Genomic DNA, 20,463 nt, shown 5'->3' on the forward strand with positions numbered 1-20,463 from the left:
TGTAATCCCATGACATCCAGACACATGGTTCAAATTTGTAAACACCACGTTTAGGATGTAACGCTGTTCACACTTTGAATTGTTATTCCTTTGTGGAATAACCCAATTTAATATGTCAGTGTTGCTTTCAGATCAGCAGAATACAACAGTGAGTGCAAATATACTGACTATACCAGTGGAGGAACTGATCAAAAGCAAGCTATGTGTTTCTGATAAACATATAAAAAGATAACTTAATGTAGTTTGTATCCACCATCATGATATGGCATGAGTTTTAGTGATGAAGCCCTCTGCACCAGGTACACCTGTCAAGATCATCACAACTAAGTACACCCATCAATATCATTCGCAACTAGGTCCATCACCCAGTCTCACTCTGCACCAGGTACACCTGTCAATATCATCACAACTAGGTACACCTCCCAGTCTCACTCTGCACCTGGTACACCTGTCAGTCTCACTCTGCACCTGGTACACCTGTCAGTCTCACTCTGCCCCAGGTACACCTGTTACTCTCACTCTGTACCTGGTACACCTGTCAGTCTCAAATCCTAGCAGGACTTATACACTTAATGGTAAGGTCCTAGGGAGTATTGCTGAACAAAGAGACCTTGGAGTGCAAGTTCATAGCTCCTTGAAAGTGGAGTCGCAGGTAGATAGGATAGTGAAGAAGGCGTTTGGTATGCTCTCCTTTGTTGGTCAGAGTATTGAGTACAGGAATTGGGAGGTCATGTTGTGGCTGTACAGGACATTGGTTAGGCCACTGTTGGAATATTGCGTGCAATTCTGGTCTCCTTCCTATTGGAAAGATGTTGTGTAACTTGAAAGGGTTCAGAAAGGATTTATAAGGATGTTGCCAGGGTTGGAGGATTTGAGCTACAGGGAGAGGCTGAACAGGCTGGGGCTGTTATCCCTGGAGCGTCGGAGGCTGAGGGGTGACCTTACAGAGGTTTACAAAATTATGAGGGGCATGGATAGGATAAATAGACAAAGTCCCTTCCCTGTGGTGGGGGAGTCCAGAACTAGAGGGCATAGGTTTAGGGTGAGAAGGGAAGGATATAAAAGAGACCTAAGGGGCAACTTTTTCACACAGAGGGTGGTACGTGTATGGAATGAGCTGCCAGAGGAAGTGGTAGAGGCTGGTATAATTGCAACATTTAAAAGGCATCTGGATGGGTATATGAATAGGAAGGGTTTGGGGGCATGTGGGCTGGGTGCTGGCAAATGGGACTAGATTAGGTTGGGATATCTAGTCAGTATGGACTGGTTGGACTGAAGGGTCTGTTTCCATGCTGTACAGACCATGGAAACTCTATACCTCTCACTCTCACTCTGCTCCAGGTACACCTCTCACTCTCACTCTGCACCAGTTACACCTGTCAGTTTCACTCTGCACCTGATACACCTGTCAGTCTCACTCTGCACCAGGTATACCTGTCAGTCTCACTCTGCATCTGGTACACTTCTCATTCTCACTCTGCGCCTGGTACACCTGTCAGTCTTACTCTGCATATGGTATACCTGTCAGTCTCACTCTGCACCTGGTACGCCTCTCACTCTCACTCTGCACTCTGCACCAGATACACATGTCACTCTCACTCTGCACCCGGTATACCTGTCAGTCTCATTCTGCACTAGATACACCTAGGTATACCTGTCACTCTCACTCTGCACCTGGTACGCCTCTCATTCTCACTCTGCACCAGATACACCTGTCACTCTCACTCTGCACCCGGTATACCTGTCAGTCTCACTCTTCACCTGGTACACCTGTCAGTCTCACTCTGCTCCTGCTATACCTGTCAGTCTCACTCTGCAACAGGTATACCTGTCAGTCTCACTCTGCACCAGATACACCTGTCACTCTCACTCTGCACCAGGTACACCTGTCAGTCTCATTCTGCACCTGGTTCACCTGTCAGTTTCACTCTACACCAGATATCCCTCGTAGTCTCACTCTGCACCAGGTGTACCAGTCAGTTTCACTCTGCTCCAGGTACACCTCTCACTCTCACTCTGCAACAGGTACATCTCTCAGTCTCACTCTGCACCAGATACAACTGTCACTCTCACTCTGACCAGGTATACCTGTCACTCTCACTCTGCACCAGGTATACCTGTCAGTCTCACTCTGCACCTGGTACATCTGTCACTCTCAGTCTGCACCAGGGACACTTCTCAGTCTCACTCTGGACCAGGTATACCTGTCACCTTACTCTGCACCAGATACACCTGTCAGTCTCACTCTGCCCCAGGCACACCTGTCAGTCTCAATCTGCACCAGGTTCACCCCTCACTCGCACTCTGCACCAGTTACAGCTGTCAGTCTCACTTTCTGCACTTGGTACACCTGTCAGTCTCACTCTGCACCAGGTATACCTCTCACTCTCACTCTACACCAGGTACACCTGTCACTCTCAATCTGCTCTTGGTACACCTGTCAGTCTCACTCTGCACCAGGTACACCTGTCAGTCTCACTCTGCTCCAGATACACCTGTCAGTCTCACTCTGCACCAGGTATACCTGTCAGTCTTACTCTGCACAAGGTATACTTGTCAGTCTCACTCTGCACCAGGTATACCTGTCAGTCTTACTCTGCACCAGGTACACCTGTCAGTCTCACTCTGCACCAGGTATACCTGTCAGTCTCACTCTGCACCAGGTACACCTGTCAGTCTTACTCTGCACCAGGTACACCTGTCAGTCTCACTTTCTGCACTTGGTACACCTGTCAGTCTCACTCTGCACCAGGTATACCTCTCACTCTCACTCTACACCAGGTATACTTGTCAGTCTCACTCTGCTTCAGATACACCTGTCAGTCTCACTCTGCACCAGGTACACCTGTCAGTCTTACTCTGCACCAGGTACACCTGTCAGTCTCACTCTGCACCAGGTATACCTCTCACTCTCACTCTACACCAGGCACAGCTGTCAGTCTCACTTTCTGCACCTGGTACACCTGTTAGTCTCACTCTGCACCAGGTATACCTCTCACTCTCACTCTACACCAGGTATACTTGTCAGTCTCACTCTGCTTCAGATACACCTGTCAGTCTCACTCTGCACCAGGTACACCTGTCAGTCTCACTCTGCTACAGGTCCATGGCTGTGAAGATTTGCTTCAAGACTAGACTGTTTCCCACGCTGTGTTCTGTCACATCAGAGTATACTGGTTCCATGCGGGTGTTGATCTGATTATTCAGTCAACATTAAAGTCTGTGGGGAAGGTCTATCGATTGTCACAGATGTTCCTGTGCCCATGATGTTCTAAATCGCTTCACTCTCTGAGATTTACCCTCGAGGTGTTTTAAAGAATGAAGACAAGGTAATGTCTCATCCAAAATACTCCCTCAGTACTGCACTGTTGTGATTGTTGCATTTCGATGATGAACAACTTCCAATGACCTTACTGTGTTCCACAAAATTTGTCCCATGGTTTTGAAGGAGCAGGTATTTTGTCAGCAAGATCGTACATTATGGGTCAGAAGGAACAATCCTGCTATATCTATAAAACCACATTTTTGTTTCGCTAATTATTGAGATTTGAATGTCAATCACAAGGTCAGCATTTATTGTCTATCTCGAAGTACAATGGAGAATCACTGCAGTTCATGTGGTGCAGGAACACCCACAGTGCAATTATGGAGGGAATTGCAAGATTTCATAGAATCCCTATACTGTGGAGGAGGCCATTTGGCCCATCAAGTCCACACCAACCCTCTGCAGAGTATCCTACTCGGACCGAGCCCCCAAACCCTACTCCTGCACACCCCGTAGCTAACCCACATGGCCTGAACTCTATGGACTATACAGCATGGTCAATTCCACCTAACCTGCACATCATTGGATTGTTGAAGGAAACCAGAGTTGACCCATGGAGACGCAGGGAGAACGTGCAAACTCCATAACAGACAGTTGCCTGAGACTGGAATCGAACCTGGGTCCACAGCACTGTGAGGCAGCTGTGCTAACCACTGAGCTACCGCATGGTACAGATTGTAGTCTGCGGGAAAGAGAAAGCGAGAAGTGGCCATTCATGTAGGTGAGAGCCATGTTTTGGTCTCACATTACACAAGGGAAAATATCCTGTGGACCCGAGAAAGAAAAAGGCTAGAAGTGAGTTCTGAAAACCAAAGACTGTCAATGAGGGACACTTCATTTTAGGAACGGTCAACCAGGTGGGAAAATTCTTTCCAATTTTGGTGACTATCACACGACCCAAGAAAAGATTAACAGTAACTTTGGCCAATGGCATTTTGTAAGTTAGGGAGAATTACTAAAAGATGTATTTGATCGCTATAACCTTGGGGAGGCTACAGTAGGAGTCTCGATGCATTCGACCATCAGTACTCATTCAAATTCTGAATAACAGGAACATTAATACTTGGCATCAAGGATCCTGACAGAAGCAGAGCAATGCTCAGCAATCATCACGACAAGGGCATGATATGGGAACCACCAGGACTCTGTAAGTTCCCCTTCAAGCCACTCGCTGTCCTGATCTGGAAATATATCACCGTTCCTTTACTGTCTCAATGCTTAAAGAGCCTATGTGGGTCAACTCACAACAGGTGGACTGCAGTGGTTCAAGAAGGCAGCGTACCATCACCTTCCCCGAGGGGCAACTAGGGACGGACAATAAATGCTGGGCCCAGCCATGAAATGCACACTCCTCATAAAATGAATAAATTTTAAAAAGAGGATTCAGCAGCTACTTAGGGCTCTGAACGTTTCTTGGACAGGATGTGAGATTTCAGCTTGATTTCAGAAGACGATCAGGCACTATTGGGACCCAAGGAAATGGCAAAAATGCTGCTGAGAATTGGAAGATTCAGATGGAGGTTAATCAGTTTAACCACTCGACAGTCCATACCCCTGCAGGGACCCGCATTACAGATGATGCATTAGCCAGCGCGACATTCGATCAGATTAGTATGGAAGATTTAGTCCTCATTGTAAAGGTAGAATCATTTTCCTCAGAAATGAATTTGAGTGTAGGACTTAAAGGGCTTATGGCCGAAACAGTGACTCTCCTGCTCCTTGGATGCTACCTGACCTATCGTGCTTTCCCAGAGCCACACGTTTTGACTATAGGGCTTCAGAGGTCTTGCTGAGGTTTTGCAGGATATTGGTGAGGCCTCTTCTGGAGTACTGTGTCCTGTTCTGGTCACCCTATTATAGAAAGGGTATTATTAAGCTGGAGAAGATTCAGAAGAGATTCACTGGAATGTTGCCAGGAACATAGTGTCGAGTTATAAGGAGAGAGGCTGGATAGGCTGGGAATTTTTCACTGGAGTGTAAGAGGTTAAGGGGTGATCTTATAAAGGTTTCTAAAATCGTGAGGTGTACAGATAAGGTGAATGCAGATGTCTTTCACCTGGGGAGGGGGGATTTCGAGACTGGTGCATATTTTTAAGGTGAGAGGAGAAAGATCTAAAAAGGACACGAGGGGAATTTTTTTTTTACAAAGACAGTGGTTTGAGTGCAGAATTAAATTCCAGAAGGACGAATGGAAGTATGGCATTCCAACCGGAACTGTTAGAGTAATGTGTGTAGTTCTGGTCGCCCTGCTTTACCAAGGATATTATTAAGCTAGAGAGGATTCAGAGAGATTTGCTGGGAATGGTGGGTTAAATAGGCTCAGACTTTTTCCACTGAAGTGTAGGAGAGTGGAAACTTTTCCAGTTCTGATTGCAGATCATGAAGTTGGATTCATGGATAGAAAATCAGAGCATACAGTCCTCTGAAGATCAGAGCAACCACAGTCCTACATCATTTACATGTCGGAAGGAATATTCAGGACAACAGGAATATTTCGGTCTTGTTCGAATCAAAGGGAGCAACTGAGTTTGGGTACCATTGAATCTGGGACAAGGAAGACAGAACTCCGTCCTAGAAAAAAAAACTCTCAATCGGCCATCGTAAGAAGCAGATCAGGATACAGTGAAAATTCCGCAAAGATTCAAATACAGTAAAGTGGTGGAAATGGTGATCTTGTAAGTAGTTTACAGAAATTGCTGAAATTATATAATCAAACAAGCAGAGAGAAACCTGGGAGAAGATGCAGTACAATGGCAATGAATATGTTAATGTTGATGATGATATAACTCTGACATCAACAGGCATAGGGCCAAAAGGTGTGGCGCTGGAAAAGCGCAGCAGGGTCAGGCAGCATCGGAGGAACAGGAGAGTCGAAGTTCCGAGCATGAGCTCTTCCTTCATTCCTGATGAACAGCTTATGATCCTGCTCTTTGACGCTGCCTGACCCTGCTGCACTTTTCCAGCACCACACTATTTGACTCTGACTCACTAGCATCTGCAGTCTTCACTTTCTCCCATCAACAGGCATATGTTATTAAAAACTCTAAGAACAGGAAAGGAAGCCCCAGGGATCTGTTTTGGGAACATTGCTGTTTGTTGATTTTATGAACGATTTGGGCGCAGGCATAGATGGATGGATTAGTAAATTCGCAGACGACACTAAAGTCGGTGGAGTAGTGGACAGTGTGGAAGAATGTTACAGGTTGCAGGGGAACTTAGATAAACGGCAGAATTGGGCTGAGAGGTGGCAAATGGAGTTCAATGCAGCTAAATGTGAGGTGATGCACTTTGGGAAGAATAACAGGAAGGCAGAGTACTGGGTCGATGGAAAGATTCTTGGTAGTGTGGATGTGCAGAGGGATCTTGGAGTCCATGTGCATAGATCCCTGAAAGTTGCTACCCAGGTTGATAGTGCTGTTAAGAAGGCATACGGTGTGTTTGGTTTTATTGGTAGAGGGATTGAGTTCTGGAGCCGTAATATCATGCTGCAACTGTATAAACTGCAAACAGCAACTATACAGATCGCTGCACAGTTTTGGTTGCCATATTTTGAGAAAGATAGAACATAGAACATAGAACATAGAACAATACAGCACAGAACAGGCCCTTTGGCCCACGATGTTGTGCCGAACTTCTATCCTAGATTAAGCACCCATCCATGTACCTATCCAAATGCCGCTTAAAGGTCGCCAATGATTCTGACTCTACCACTCCCATGGGCAGCGCATTCCATGCCCCCACCACTCTCTGGGTAAAGAACCCACCCCTGACATCTCCTTCACCTTAAATTTATGTCCCCTTGTAACACTCTGTTGTACCCAGGGAAAAAGTTTCTGAATGTCTACTCTATCTATTCCTCTGATCATCTTATAAACCTCGATCAAGTCACCCCTCATCCTTCGCCGTTCCAACGAGAAAAGGCCGAGAACTCTCAACCTATCCTCGTACGACCTATTCTCCATTCCAGGCAACATCCTGGTAAATCTTCTCTGCACCCTCTCCAAAGCTTCCACATCTTTCCTAAAGTGAGGCCACCAGAACTGCACACAGTACTCCAAATGTGGCCTAACCAAAGTCCTGTACAGCTGCAACATCACCTCACGACTCTTGAATTCAATCCCTCTGCTAATGAACGATAATACACCATAGGCCTTCTTACAAGCTCTATCCACCTGAGTGGCAACTTTCAAAGATCTATGTACATAGACCCCAAGATCCCTCTGTTCCTCCACCTGACTAAGAACCCTACCATTAACCCTGTATTCCGCATTCTTATTTGTTATTCCAAAATGGACAACCTCACACTTGGCAGGGTTGAACTCCATCTGCCACTCCTCAGCCCAGCTCTGCATCATATCCAAGTCCCTTTGCAAACGACAAATGCCCTCCTCACTGTCCACAACTCCACCTATCTTCGTATAATCTGCAAATTTACTGACCCACCCTTCGACTCCCTCATCCAAGTCATTAATAAAAATTACAAACAGCAGAGGACCCAGAACTGATCCCTGCGGAACTCCACTTGTAACTGGGCTCCAGGCTGAATATTTACCATCTACCACCACTCTCTGACTTCGACCGGTTAGCCAGTTTTCTATCCAATTGGCCAAATTTCCCTCTATCCCATGCCTCCTGACTTTCTGCGTAAGCCTACCATGGGGAACCTTATCAAATGCCTTACTAAAATCCATGTACACTACATCCACTGCTCTACCCTCATCCACATGCTTGGTCACCTCCTCGAAGAATTCAATAAGACTTGTAAGGCAAGACCTACCCTTCACAAATCTGTGCTGGCTGTCCCTAATCAAGCAGTGTCTTTCCAGATACTCATAAATCCTATCCCTCGGTACCCTTTCCATTACTTTGCCTACCACAGAAGTAAGACTAACTGGCCTGTAATTCCCGGGGTTATCCCTATTCCCTTTTTTGAACAGGGGCACAACATTCGCTACTCTCCAGTCCCCTGGTACCACCCCCGTTGCCAGTGAAGACGAGAAGATCATTGCCAACGGTACTGCAAATTCCTCTCTTGCTTCCCACATAATCCTAGGATATATCCCGTCAGGCCCGGGGGACTTGTCTATCCTCAAGTTGTTCAAAATGTCCAATACATCTTCCTTCCTAACAAGTATCTCTTCTAGCTTACCAGTCCGTTTCACACTCTCCTCTTCAACAATACGGTCCCTCTCGTTCGTAAATACTGAAGAGAAGTACTTGTTCAAGACTTCTCCTATCTCTTCCGACTCAATACACAATCTCCCACTACTGTCCTTGATCGGACCTACCCTCGTTCTCGTCATTCTCAGGTTTCTCACATACGCATAAAATGCCTTGGGGTTATCCTTGATCCTATCCGCCAAGGATTTTTCATGCCCTCTCTTAGCTCTCCTAATCCCTTTCTTCAGGTCTCTTCTGGCTATCCTGTATCCCTCCACTGCTCTGTCTGAACCCTGTTTCCTCAACCTTATGTAAGCCTCCTTCTTCCTCTTTACTAGACATTCAACCTCCCTCGTCAACCAAGGCTCCCTCACACGACCATTTCTTTCCTGCCTGATAGGTACATACATATCAAGGACACGTCGTATCTGCTCCTTGAAAAAGTTCCACATTTCCACCACATCCTTCCCTGACAGCCTATGCTCCCAACTTATGCTCCTCAAATCCTGTCTTACAGCATCGTAATTTCCCTTCCCCCAATTGTAAAATCTACCTTGTTGTGCGCACCTAGCTCTCTCCATAACCAAGGTGAAAGTCACAGAATTGTGGTCACCATCACCAAAATGTTCACCCACTAACAAGCCCATCACTTGTCCCGGTTCATTACCGAGTACCAAATCCAATATGGCCTCCCCTCTGGTTGGACAATCTACATACTGAGTTAGAAAAGCTTCCTGGACACACTGCACAAACACCGCCCCATCCAATCTACTTGATCTAAAGAGCTTCCAATCAATATTTGGGAAGTTGAAGTCGCCCATGACTACGACCCTGTGGCTTCTGCACCTTTCCAAAATCTGTTTCCCAATCTGTTTCTCCACATCTCTGCTGCTATTGGGGGGCCTATAGTAAACACCCAACAAGGTGACTGCACCTTTCCTATTTCTGACTTCAGCCCATACTACCTCCAAAGGCAGATCCCCCTCAAACTTCCTTTCTGCAGCCGTTATACCATTATACCACCAGATGTGGAAGCATTGGAAAAGGTACAGAGGAGATTTACCAGGATGTTGCCTGGTCTGGAGAGAAGGTCTTATGAGGAAAGGCTGAGAGACTTGAACCTGGTCTCATTGGAAAGAAGAGGGCTAAGGGGGGATTTGATAGAGACATACAAGATGATCAGAGGATTAGATAGGGTAGACAGTGAGAGTCTTTTTCCTAGGATGATGATGTCAGCTTGTACGAGGGGGCATAACTACAAATTGAGGGGTGATAGATTTAAGACAGATGTCAGAGGCAGGTTCTTTACTCAGAGAGTGGTAAGGGTGTGGAATGCCCTACCTGCTAATGTAGTTAACTCAGCCACATTAGGGAGATTTAAACAATCCTTAGATAAGCACATGGATGATGATGGGATAGTGTAGGGGGATGAGCTGAGAATAGTTCACAGGTCAGCGCAACATTGAGGGCCGAAGGGCCTGTTCTGTGCTGTATTGTTCTATGTTCTATGTTCTATTTGAGAGATATAATCGATTTACAGGATTTTAGTGGGTAAATAAAGAATGTTAAAGGATGTACTTGAACAGATATAGTACAAAGTGATCTAGCTGGAAAACATGGTCTCAACAGTGTTGACTGACACCCACTGCCCAGACCCCGGAAGCAGAATCCACGGGGATAGAACAATCCAGACTTGCATCCTGGGTGGTAGTACAATGCATGACCACTGCAGTGTTAGCATAAATCAAACAGGTTTTGGAGATAAAATCTAACTTGTGAACATTTGGGAGAAATACTAATCTGGACTTTAAGCTTAAAATGAATAAGCATCATCAATGTTTGTTTTGGGTTAACAATTGAGTAACAATTTTCAAAGACTTGCAGAATGGCTGGTCCATCGGCTGGGTCTGCACAACAGATTGGAAGCGATTGTCCATCTGTCTGTTAGTTTTGAATCATAAACAAGCTCTTTCTGATCGCATTTACAATTCTATCACAGGTAGTGCAAGAACTTGTTCATAATGTTTGTAATCCAAACTATGATGGAAGAAGTGTTCTTAAGCATCATGTGTCAGCATAGTCTTGGTGGGCTGAAGGGCCTGTTTGAGTGGTGTACTATTCTTTGTTCGTTGTTCTATCGATTTGTAGTAATGCTGCTGATGTTATTGGGCTCGTTATCTACCAGGCTGAGACGGATAACCCACAAAACGGGAATGCAAAACCAATCATGGCGATTTAAATACAGGTTTTAAACATCCTGGAAACAATTTCCTGCTCTCAGTGGTCACAACGCTGTTGGAACATCGTTATAAATGCAATTGATTCACTCAGGTACTTTGCAAAGTAAAACTATCATTCTGACTCAATCTAGTGTTTATGTGACTTCAGTCTTGTGTTTGTTCCCTCTTAATTATCCTCCAAGGGTGGTCTAATGAGTCATTCAGATTAATGGGGGAAAAAAATCACCTCAGTTTTCAGTAATGTTAAAATTCTCCTTAGAAGTGACAGTCAGGTCTTGGTATTTTGCTCAGAGGTTATGTGGAGGAAAACAGCCTCAGGGTGATGCCTGATTAAATGACTGTGTTCTCCCCTGTAACTATATTGTATTGTATTTAAATTGTAATGAAGTCTGCAAGCTGCAATAGTTCATTCCACTGGCTGCAGACTTTCAGTTCGGTCTCACCCTTCTGTTTCTCCTGCTTCCACGTCCTGCGTTCCGTAATTGCACATCGCCCACTCTAAAACCTTTCTGGGTCACACAGTTTGGGGCAAATCAGAACTTCTCACTTTGAGATAAAGTCTTGCATTTACGGATCGCCTTTCCCCATGTTTGAGATGGCTAAATGCACCTTCCAGCCATTGAAAGGCTTTCTGAAGTGTCATTGCACTGCAGCCAATTTGCACACAGCAAGCTCACATAAATAACCCTGGGATAAATTGAGAAGAGTTTTTTTTTGTGTGTTCGGCCTGTTGGGGATAAATGGCGGCTAGGACGCCAGGAGAATCCCTTTCTCTTCCTGGAAATAAAGCCTTGGGATCTTCTAAATCCAGTTGGGAGTGACCCCAGGGCTTCAATGTCTTAGTCAAAAGGCAGCACCCCTAACAGCGCAGCACTCCCTCAGTATTGAATGGCTGGGTCAGTCCAGATGGTGTAGGTTATCACTGGGTTGTTAATCCAGAGACCCAGGAGATGTCCTTAGCACCTGGGTTCAAACCCCATTACAGCAGATGGTGGAATCTGGTTTTGATTAAAATTTTGGGAATTAAGAGTTGAATGATGACAATGAATCCATTATTGGGAAAAGCCCATCTGGTTCGCTAATATCCTTGAGGGAAGCAAGCTGCCACCCTTACTTCCTCTGGCCTGCATGTGACTCCAGACCAACAACAATGTGGTTGACTCTCAACTGCCCCCCTGCGCACTTAGAAATGGACAATAAATGCTGGCCTGGCCAGCAATACCCTCAGCAATGAATAAAAGAAATGCTGAAATCTCTGCAGCTTGACACAGATGTCCACAGCCCTCTCCCTGTGACATGAGAGTAGTGCCCACTGGCATTGTTTGTTCAGATGCCTTCAAAATAACATTATCAAAAGCATGGCAGGATCAACTCATTAGGAGATTTGCCCATATGCTTAATGATTGAAGATATGTAGATACTCTCTGACAATTGCTATTGCTCCTTTCCCTCTGCTAAACAAAAAGGATAAGATTCTAGTAGGAATTCTCATGGTCCTGGAGGGACTAGCTACTTAGAGTCATAGAGATGTACAGCACATAAACAGACCCTTTGGTCCAACTCGTACAGGCGGACCCGATATCCTAAATAAATCTAGTCCCATTTGTCAGCATTTGGCCATTTCCCCGTAAACCCTTCCTATTCATATTTCCATCCAGGTGCCTTTTCAATGTTGTAACTGTATCAGCCTCCACCACTTCAACTGGCAGCTCATTCCATACATGCACCACCCTTCATGAAAAAAGTTGCCCCTTAGGTCCCTTTTATATCTTTCCCATCTCACCTCAAACCTATGCCCTCTAGTTTTGCACTCTGTACTCTGGGAAAAAGAATAGTCCTTCACTCACCCTATCCATGCTCCTCACAATTTTACAAACCTCTGTAAGGTCACCCCTCAGCCTCTGATGAGCCAGGCAAAACATTTAGCCTCTCTCTATAGCTCAAACGCTCCAACCTTTATTGGTCAGTATGGGAGTTGGGATGTCATGCTGCAGCTGTGCAGGATATTAGTTTGGCCACATGCAGAATTTCTTCACTTAGACTCACCTTTCATCATCTGTGTTTTTTTTTCTGCCATGACCTTATTTCCCTGAACCCTGTTGTTACAGTTTTTCAACGTGACCCTTCAATTGGAATCCTTTAATAGACTCTGCTCTTCTCTCGAGGGTGGAATGAGGAGAGACACGCTGGATAATTACAGCAATAAATCACTTTGACATGCATCATTAACTGGCATCATTATGTCAGAGCTATCAGGGAGGGGAGTCAGTTACCACCTCCAACATCCCCCCCACCAGTGATTTCTCTCCCAAACCCCCTACAACTTGTGATACCCAAACAGTGCCCCTGGAGGAAGTTGAATTACTGAAAATAAACTGTTCTATTTTTACCAGCATTATTGTGAACACAGTGGAATGAATTGTGTTAAACAAAACGGGAGTATGTGAAGGTCTTCTTCCTAACTTTCCTTTCCTATGTGAGGACATTGGACAAAATACTGTCTATTCTCCATAATTTATGGAACCAACGGCCAAACTGCTTTAATATGGTCATAGAGTCATAGAGATGTACAGCACAGTAACAGACCCTTCGGTCTAACTCACCCATGCCGAACAGATATTCTAGCCTAAACTCGTCCCATTTGCCAGCACTTGGCCCATATCCCTCTAAACCCTTCCTATTCATATACTCATCCAAATGCCTTTTCAATGCTGTAATTGTACCGGCCTCCACCACTTCCTATGGCAGCACATTCCATACATGCACCACTCTCTGCGTAAACAAGTTGCCACTTAGGTCTCTTGTAGATCATCCCTCTCTCACCTAAACCTATGCCCTTCAGTTCTGGACTCCCCCGCTGCAGGGAAAAGACCTTGTCTATTTATCCTGTCCATGCCCCTCATGATGTTATAAATCTCTGTAAGGTCACCCCTCAGCTTCTGACACTCCAGAGAAAACAGCCCCAGCTTATTCAGCCTCTCACTGTCGTGCAAACCCTCCAACCCTACTTTTTGTATTCCTGTGCAAAGCTCCTGGGAGAGTTTGGAAATAATGTGATTTGTTTGAGGTCCTGCCAATATGAACAACAAGCCTTTCACTCAAATTTGCCAGTTAGTCTGACATCAGTATGACCATAAGATGGAAGAGCACAAGTAGGCCATTCAGCCCATCGAGTCAGCTCCACCATTCCACAAGATCATGGCTGATCTGATAATCCTCACCTCCAACTTCCAGTCTTTTCCCCTTAACCGTTAATTGCCTTGCTGAGTAAAAGTGTGTCAATCCCAACCTTGAATATGCTTAATGACAGCCCTCTGCAGTAAAGCATTCCACAGATTGACAATCATCTGAGGGACAGGATTCCTCCTCATCTCTGTCTTAAGTGGGTGACTCCTTAGTCTGAGATTATGCTGTCTCATCCTAGATTCTCCAGAGTAGGGGAACAACCTCTCCATACCTAACCTGCCAAGATTATACAGTTGAATAAGGCATCTTTTCACTCTTCTAGAATCCAATAAGTACAGGCCTAAACAGTTCAACTTCTGATCATAAGAAAACCCCTTCATGCCCAGCATCAAGCTTGTGAACTTTCTCTGGACTGCTCTAATGTTAGCTATATTTCCTTAGATAATGAGAACAAAACTGTTCACAGCAATCCTGATGAGATCCAACCCTGTTTAGTTTAAGCAAAGCTTTCTTACTTTTACATTCCATTCCCTTTGAAATGAAGACCAACATCCCATTTGGCTTCCCTGTGACCTGCCTGAACCTGGATGTTAGCTTTTAATGATTTATACACAAGAGCTCCCTTAGTGCTGCAGCTTTCTGCAGTTTTTTTTTCATTTAAATAATAGTCAGTTCCTCTATTCTTCCTGCCAATGACAACCTTGTATCTTTTCCATCTTCTATTCCATCTGCCAGGCCTTTGACAACTCACTTAACTTGCCCCTATGTTCTTTAGACTCTTTGTGTCACCCTCACTACTTGCCCTCTGACCTACTTATTTGTGTCATCTGCAAACTTGACTACAGAACAATCATTTCCTTCATCAAAGTCATTCATATGCTTGTAAATAATTGTGACCCGAGCACTGACCTCTGTGGCACTCCACAGGTTAAAGATTACCATCTGAAAATGTTCACTTCAAGACTCTTTTTCAGAAGCAGGCAAAGTTCAAAGATCGCTGAATGATTAGCTAAGACAAACATCCTGCCACAATCAACATATGATGAACTTACATCTGCAAAGGAATTCTTGAGAAAGCGAGAACTTTGTTTAAGCTTGTGGAGCAGTCTGGATAATTAAGCCTGAATTACTCATTAATAAACGATCATTATAATAATGATTGTAATAATGTTATAAGATTTAAAAAGGACCTAAGGGGCAATTTTTTTTCACGCAGAGGATGGTGCATGTATGGAATGAGCTGCCAGAGGAAGTGGTGGAAGCTGGTACAATTTACAATTGAAAGGCATCTGGTTGGGTACATGAATAAGAAGGGTTTAGAGGGATATGGGCCAATTGCTGGTCAATGCAACTAGATTAGTTTAGAATATCTAGACAGCATGGACGGGTTGGACCGAAGACTTTGTTTCTGTGCTGTACATCACGAAGACGTAGCACAAAGCGCGATTCTAACTTGTTTGAAGAAAGAAATAGAAAAAAAGGGAAGAAAATTCAGAACCTCAACCTCCAACACTGAACACATGCAAAAAATCTTGGATGAGATTGAGAAGGGCAAGAAGATGATTCTGAATTTCCTGACATTGTCCAATCTTCCACTAAATCCACGACTGCACATGAGCTTTCCTGGGATCCTACTTTCAATAAAGGATCAAATCCTTACGAAGGCATTCCTGTGGATTCAATTTTTTTGAGTCAGTCCTCTATCATTCAGGATGATGGGACTTTGCTTTCCTCCTGGTGGCCCAGGAACCTTGTATTCCGTGATGGCGTCACTTTCCCTTGAAGCATTTTTTTTAGATTAGATTACTTACAGTGTGGAAACAGGCCCTTCAGCCCAACAAGTCCACACCGCCCCGCCGAAGCGCAACCCACCCATACCCCTACACCTACCCCTTACCTAACACTACAGGCAATTTAGCATGGCCAATTCACCTGACCTGCACATCTTTGGAGTGTGGGAGGAAACCGGAGCACCTGGAGAAAACCCACGCAGACATGGGGAGAATGTGCAAACTCCACACAGTCAGTCGCCTGAGGCGGGAATTGAACCCGGGTCTCTGGCGCTGTGAGGCAGCAGTGCTAACCACTGTGCCACCGTGCCGCCCACAATTTGTGGCATTCCCACTCAGTAAGGAATAAGCAACTCTTGTTATGGATGCCAAAACATTGTCCTCCAGACAGGTTTCGAGTTCATGAGAGAGATGAATTATTTTATTGTGTGTTTTCATATCACATTGAGTTTTGAGCTTCAGACAGAGTGGCTGAGGGGAAGGTGAGTCATAGTCATAGATTCATACAGCACGGAAACAGACCCTTCGGCTTAACCAGTCCATGCTGATCATAATCCCAAACTAAACTAGTCCCACCTGCCTGTGTCTGCCCCATATCCCTCCAAACATTTCTTATTCATGCACTTACCTAAATAACTTTTAGTTAAAAATCCCACAACACCAGGTTATAGTCCACCAGGTTTAATTGGAAGCACTAGTTTTCGGAGCGCTGCTCCTTCATCAGGTGGTTGTGGAGAATAAGATTGTAAGACACAGAATTTATAGCAATAGTTTACAGTGTGATGTAACTGAAATTATACATTGAAAAAGACCTGGATTGTTTGTTAAGTCTCTCATCTGTTCAAATGACCATGTTGGTTTCAGTTCTTTCATATGTATATTGTAAAACTTTTTTTAAAAGTTACATCCTTTCAGTTACATCACACTGTAAACCTTTGCTATAAATTCTGTGTCCTACAATCTTATTCTCCACAACCACCTGATGAAGGAGCAGCGCTCCGAAAACTAGTGCTTCCAATTAAACCTGGTGGACTATAACCTGATGTTGTGGGATTTTTAACTTTGCACACCCCAGTCCAACACCGGCATCTCCAAATTTAAATAACTTTTAAACATGGCAATTGTATCCGGAACCAAGTCTTCCTTTGGAGGTTTTTCCACACAAACCACTCTGCATTAAAAAAAGTTGCTCATCATGTCCTTTTTAAATCTTTATCCTATCACCTGAAAGATATACCTCACAATCTTGAAATACCCCACCCTAGGAAAAAGACACCTGTCATTCACCTTATCTATGTTCCTCATGATTTTATAAACCACCATGTGGTCACCCCTGAACTTCCTAGGCCCCAGTGAAAAATGTCCCAGCCTATCTAGCTTCTCCTTATAACTCAAATCGTCCATTCCCAGCAATATCCTGATAAATCTCTTCTGAGCCTCCTTCAGCTTAATAAGATCCTTACTATAACTGGGCCAAGTTCAGTCTTCAGGTTTATTCTTCAAAGTAACACGATCGTGTATTCTTGCTCCTGAATTAGGATGTGGACTGAGGTGGACACTGAAGTCACACAACACCAGTGTGCAGTCCCCCAGGTTGATTATTTGAAATCACAAGCTTTCGGTGCACTGCTCCTTCGTCAGGTGAAATGAAGGGAAGGACACAGGCACGGAATCTATAGGCCGAGAGATCATACAAGTGTGAGTGGAATGTTGATAGGCTGGATAATGAGTCTCTGTAGGTGATCAAAAGTGTCAGATGGTGTGAGTAAAGTGTCAACAGCTGAATAGCAAGTGAAGGGATGACCTATAATTTGATTGAGACAGAGAGATAATCACAAAAAGTTATTTAAAAACCTTTACAACCAAAGTTGTGCTCTTTATCTGTAAAGCATCCATGGTATAAGTTCTCAGTCTAGCTGAGGTCTAGTTAAGAATAAGAGTGAAGTTTGTTCCAGGCTGGTTCTGCAAACACTGGAACAGCTGCACCAGTATCAATCTCCATTAGAAACAAGTGACCAGATGTTTAGTTTGATTGGTGCTCATTTGGATGTTGCTAAGCAATTTGGCTTTTTCAAACCAGATATTAGGTGGACTTTCCAGGATGGGTACTCCCCTGGAAACCAGCCTATGAGATCTCATACTCAGTTTAGGTCAAATGGGACTCTTTTGCTGTCTCTTCTACATTCAGCAGCGACTACAATGACTTGCTGGCCCAGATCCTGAAGAAAATGTTAACCGATTGGCTGAGGCTTGGCTTTGTTTTGGGGTTTTGCTGTGGGCTGACCTAGAGTCCCCGAGTTCAGGTTATGTCCTGCGTGAGACTACGCTATTGCTTTCACTCAAATGGTGTTCTCCAATTTCAGTCTGACTGGCGAGGGTGTCCATTTCAGGTAGAATACCCTGCTCCACTTTTGCCTGTTTGAAGTCCAGTTGGTTTTGCCTAGTAGGTGCTTTTACATGGTTACATCATTAATCCCAAATACCAAACAGTCTCTTAGCATCTCATTATGGGTAAACCAGAGTCACCTGCCTCTGCTACTCACCTTAACTTGATCAAAAATCCCGAAATGCATTCCCTGGTTCTCAAATTGCTAAGTAAAACTGATAGCATCTCAGAATTAGGGAATGCTTGGGGTTGTAATATTCCTTAACTAAATCTATCAACTCTTGAAAGGTTTTAGTATCTGGTGCTGCAGGAAACATTAGGTTCCGAGTAACAGAGAAAGCTGTGGCTCCACAAGCTTTCAGCGGAATTACTCATTGCTTTTCATCTGCCCCAATGTCATTTGCTCTGAAAAAATAACACAGTATTTCCATTTACAGGGCCCAGTCTTCAACAGCAGGATTGAACAACTCAAGCTTCCCAAATAATAGCATGATGCCAGGAATGCTTGACAACTGGAAGGTAACTATTGCAAGTGAATTTCTTCAGGAGCATACTTTTCTCTCATCGCCACTGATATAACTCCAGAGAGGCCGAGATCTCATCACAAAGTTACTCTTTGCTTATATGTGGAGAGTCCTTGACAATGATCCCACGCCCTCAGAGCCAGCTCTCAGAGTGAGCAGAACCTCTGACACTCCTGTTTATTTTTAAAAAAAATTTCTCTTTCTTCTTTTTTCTTCTATTCCATGTTGTGCATGTGCAGATGTGAGACACAGTGAAAGACACAAGGTGCACGAATCTTTATTCAAATTTCCACCACCAGGAAGAAAGGAAACATCCGAGTGGTCAGTGACAAGCTGTGCCCTTCACATCAAGGGGCAATGCTGCGTTATCATTTTAGTCTTTGGAGTCAGTGAGCCAGAATTGCTTCAGTTCAATGTCTCAACACATGTAAATCTCCTACATTTTTTTAACAACCCCAATCAGGGAACTCATACTCTATGCAAGACTGGAACACTGAGGTAATGAATAGTACCAATGCTTAGCGAGTATTGACAAAACGCAAGAAACTTGACACCATCCAGGACAAAGCAGCCCACTTGATTGGCATCACATCCACAAGCATTCACTCCCTCCACCATCGACACTTAATAGCAGCAGTGTGTACTATCTACAAGATGCATTGCAGAAATTCAAAAATCCTTAGCACCTCTCATGACCATTTCCATCTCAAACAAAAGGGCAGCTGATACATGGGAACACCACCACCTTCAAGTTCCCCTCCAAGCCATTCACCATCCCGACTTGGAAATATATCCCCATTCCTTCACTGTCGCTGGATCAAAATCCTGGAATTCCCTCCTTAAGGGCATTGTGGGTCAACCCACAGCACATGGACTGCAGCGGTTCAAGAAGGAAGCTCACCACCACCTTCTCAAGGGGCAATTAAGGATGGGCAATAAATGCTGGGCCCAGCCAGCGATACCCACATCCCACACACAAAAAAGTAAATAAATTAATTGAGTGAATTTATTTATTTAACTAAGCAAAGAAAATTGCGAATCAAAAGTTATAATTATCGAAGACACAGGACAGATATTAAACTGGATGGCTAATCCAGAACCTGTCTCATTGATAAAACATCTCTAGTTTTCATGCTGAGAGGAACCTGTTTTGTGGATAGAGTTACCTGTCTTGTCACAAACCCGCCTCAGGCGACTGACTGTGTGGAGTTTGCACGTTCTCCCCGTGTCTGCGTGGGTTTCCTCCGGGTGCTCCGGTTTCCTCCCACAGTCCAAAGATGTGCAGGCCAGGTGAATTGGCCATGCTAAATTGCCCATAGTGTTAGGTAAGGGGTAAATGTAAATGTAGATGTAGGGGTATGGGTGGGTTGCGCTTCGGCGGGGCGGTGTGGGCTTGTTGGGCCGAAGGGCCTGTTTCCACACTGTAAGTAATCTAATCTAATCTAATCTAAAACCATAGGAGACACCCCTGGCCTTCCCCAAAAGCGAGTGTAAATCACAGCCAAACCTGGGACCTTGTCTTGCGCCTGTGGGGTAATGAGATACCAAAGACCATGAGACCATAAGACATAGGAGTGGAAGTAAGGCCATTCGGCCCATCGAGTCCACTCTGCCATTCAATCATGGCTGATGGGCATTTCAACTCCATTTACCCCATAGCCCTTAATTCCTTGTGACATCAAGAATTTGTCAATCTCTGCCTTGAAGATATTTAGCGTCCCGGCCTCCACTGCACTCCACGGCACTGAATTTCACAAGCCCACCACTCTCTGGCTGAAGAAATGTCTCTGCATTTCTGTTTTGAATTGACCCCCTCTAATTCTAAGACTGTGTCCACGGGTCCTAGTCTCCC

This window comes from Chiloscyllium punctatum, chromosome 12 (genome assembly GCF_047496795.1).
Source record: "Chiloscyllium punctatum isolate Juve2018m chromosome 12, sChiPun1.3, whole genome shotgun sequence".
NCBI lineage: Eukaryota > Metazoa > Chordata > Chondrichthyes > Orectolobiformes > Hemiscylliidae > Chiloscyllium > Chiloscyllium punctatum.